Genomic DNA, 3,620 nt, shown 5'->3' with positions numbered 1-3,620 from the left:
AACTATTTAAAATTTCTGAAGGTCCCAGAGGGGGCGTAGAATGGGGATGTCAAATCATTTGTTTGTAAACTTCTTAGAGAAGGAGTTTTAAAGGATAGATTAGATATCGATCTCGAAAAGGAAATTCAGAGGGCACATAGACATCCTTTTAGGCAGCACCCTGACAGGAAAGCTCCTAGAAAATTTTTTGTCAACTTCCATACCTATTCTGTTAAGGAGTTGATACTAGGAAGAGCACTTACTGATACAACCCTTCAGATCGACTCCACAAAATATCTTATTCGCTCCGATGTAGGCAAAGTCACAGCGCAAAGGCAATGGGAGCTAGGGTCTAGGATGTCTGATTTGAGGAGCCTGGGTGCACACGTCCAGATGAAGTTTCCGGCCTCTCTAAAGGTGATGTGGAGAAATGAGACTTACAATTTTACTTCCCCTCAAGAAGTTGATACATTTGTGATTCTAATGAAAGAAAGCTCACATTAGAGTGTTTTCCTCTTCTTTCTTTTTCTTTTTTTTGAATTAGAGAGGTTAGATTCTAATTCGCGATATACATGGTAATGAGGCTTCTCCACATGCTTGTCTGTCTATATATACATATAAAAAAAAGAAAAAAGGTGGAGGGAGGCACGAGTTTAAATAAAATATATGTATATCTAAAAAAAAAGAGGACAAATAAATAAACAAGGGGGGAAAGGGTTAAAAAGGAGGGTCACAGTATATTTAGATGTGTGTTAGCTATAAGGGGGCAGATCCGGAATCGGATTTAGTGGGTTCCTGATAGGCGACACCATCGCCAAAGAAAATAAGGGGGTTCCTCGAGGCAGGTGGGTGGTTGTGGTGGGAGGTGGGATCAAAAAGGGAAAAAATCAATCCTCATACAACCATGAAAATAAAGAAAGCTATAATTTTTGGGTGGGAGCAGAACTTAGTCCATCCAAAGAATCCCCAAGATGAACAGCATCTCCAATAAATTATTATCGTTAGTTGAAATGTTAATGGATTAAGAGACAGGAGAAAGATGTCTAAAATGAGTGAATTTTTGAATAACTCTGGGGCCCATATTTGCTTACTCGAGGAAACTCACTGAGAAGCGCAAGAGTACAAGTTAGCATTCGGTAAGCTTAGGTTGGTCCAAGATCTTCTCTGCTCTGATGAAAGTGGTAATACAAGGGGAGTGGAAATAGTAATTAGAACTAGCGCTGGGATTAGAGTGGAGAAGTTTGAGACAGACCATTCTGGGAGATGGTTGGTTGCATGATTATTAATAGGAAGCTCTCCATTTGTATGTGCAGTGTACTATGGGCCTAATCAAGATGCTCCAGCGGCTCTCTTGAATCTAAAAGCTAGCCTTTCTGCCATGGCAATACCTGTCATCCTAGGGGGGGATGTTAACCTGATTCTAGACAAAATCCTGGATCGCACTTCAAGGGTTAAATACACTCCCCCTTGTAAATCTCAAATTGAGCTGAGGAATATTATCAAAGATTTCAATTTGATAGACATCTGGAGAGCCAAAAACGGCCGTAAAAAGGATTTTTCCTTCTACAGCCGGAGATACAGACATCACTTCAGAATTGATTTCTTTTTACTAGATCAGTCCCTATTGTCAGCAGTAGACTCTATCCTATATATCCCAGCCCTACTCTCGGACCATTCAGTGGTGGAGCTGGTAGTCAACCTTAAGCAAAAAGAGCATCAGAGAAGGTGGACTCTAAATAGGTCTTTATTACTTGAGGATGAGGTTAAGTTGGACATAGGGAATCAGGCAGAAGAGTATTTTAGACATAACTGTGGTACAGCAAATAATCAGGTGGTATGGGAGGCATTTAATGCATATCTCAGAGGATCTCTAAGCACTTTGATGATCAGGAGAAATAAATCTAGGAGGAGGATGGAGGAAGAATGCCTCTACAAGATTAAGCAAAAAGAACACGAGCTCCAGAAGGCATCGGCTGATCAGCAGAATACTGTACTATGCCTACAAAGTGAGCTAGATGGTCTAGGGGCAGAATATCAAGCAAGCCTAGATAATATCTTAAAAGATAGGAGGGACGCCAGCAAGCTTCAAAACGTTTCCTATGGCGAAAGATGTGGCCACTTTCTGGCCTGGAAAACCAGGGCAGATATGGTTAGAAATCAGATTAATAGCCTATCCCAGCATAGTCAAGGAGCTATCACTCACAGCGACGATTAAATTAGGGAGGAGGCAAACTATTTATGCAAGATCTGTATAAAGAAGACACCTGCTTTATTCCTCAGAGAGTGGAAGATTGGTTGAACCAGCTAGGGCTGCCTCAGATATCGGAAGTAGATAGAGCTTTTCTCTGTTCAAACATAAAAGAGAGTGAAGTTAGAACCCAGATCAAGAAAATTACTAGGGGTAAAGCAGCCGGCCCAGACGGGCTTCCAATAGAGGTATACCTGATAGTTCTTGATAAAGTTGTTTCTGTCTTAACGATTCTGTTTAATAGAATCTACCTATTGGGTGAGACTGTTCCAAAATCATGGTCTGAAGCCACAGTTACCCTGGTCCTGAAGCCCAATAAAGATCTGTTAAAAATTGAGTCTTATAGACCAATTTCCTTGCTAAACTCGGACTACAACATTTTTGCGGGGATTTTGGCAGCGAGAATGGCAAGAGTTATCAAAACTATTGTACATCAGGATCAGAGGGGCTTTATTCCCGACAGGCAGTTAAACGAATTAACCTTTCAAGCTATCGCGGCAATAGATGTGGCAATGGATAAGAAGCTTCCATTGACTCTTGTAGCCATAGATGCCGCTAAGGCTTTCGACCAAGTGAACTGGTCGCATCTGTGGAAAGCTCTATCTGGGGTTGGACTTCCTATCAATTTTGTGTCAGCAATCAGGTCTCTTTATTCCAGCCCTCGAGCAAAAATTCTAGTTAACGGACTTCTCACAGACTGGGTCATAATCTCCCGTGGCACCAGGCAAGGGTGCCCCTTGTTGCCTCTATTGTTCAATTTATAAATTGAACCTTTTGTCTGTCAGCTCAGGTCCGATCCCGTGATTAAACCCTTTAAAATTGTAGATCTGGAACTAAAATTTGTTTTATATGCCGATGATCTAGTTATGTTTACCTCTAATCCAGCCAAAGCCATCCCAAGATTAGTAGACCAGGCTGAATCATTTGGGGAAATCTCGGGGTACAAAATAAATAAAGATAAAACCGAGATTATGGAATGGAATCAAGATGTGGGGACACTGGGAGTGAAGCCACAAATGCAGGTATCTGGGGATTTATCTGGCTCAATAAATTGTAGATATACCTAAAATAAATTGGGCTGGAGTTTCTAAGGATGTTTGTGGTTTGCTTCAGCGGTGGTCAAGCCTCCCTTTAAACATCTTTGGGAGGGTCAACTTGATAAAGATGATCATCTTGCCAAAAATACCCTTTTTATTTAATTCACTTCCACTATCCTTTTCTACACCAGATATCGCAAAACTACAAGGAAAAATTGGCTCCTTTATTTGGAATACCAAGTCATCAAGAATCTCCTGGAAAAAGCTAAGGGGAAGTTTAAATTCGGGAGGGCTGGCTCTACCGGACTTACTTATTTACTGTCACTCATTACATTTTAAGAACTTTAGAATACTGG

The sequence above is a fragment of the Lissotriton vulgaris genome, chromosome 1_1 (genome assembly GCF_964263255.1).
Source record: "Lissotriton vulgaris chromosome 1_1, aLisVul1.2, whole genome shotgun sequence".
Classification (NCBI taxonomy): domain Eukaryota; kingdom Metazoa; phylum Chordata; class Amphibia; order Caudata; family Salamandridae; genus Lissotriton; species Lissotriton vulgaris.
Note: the sequence above shows the minus strand (reverse complement) of the source record.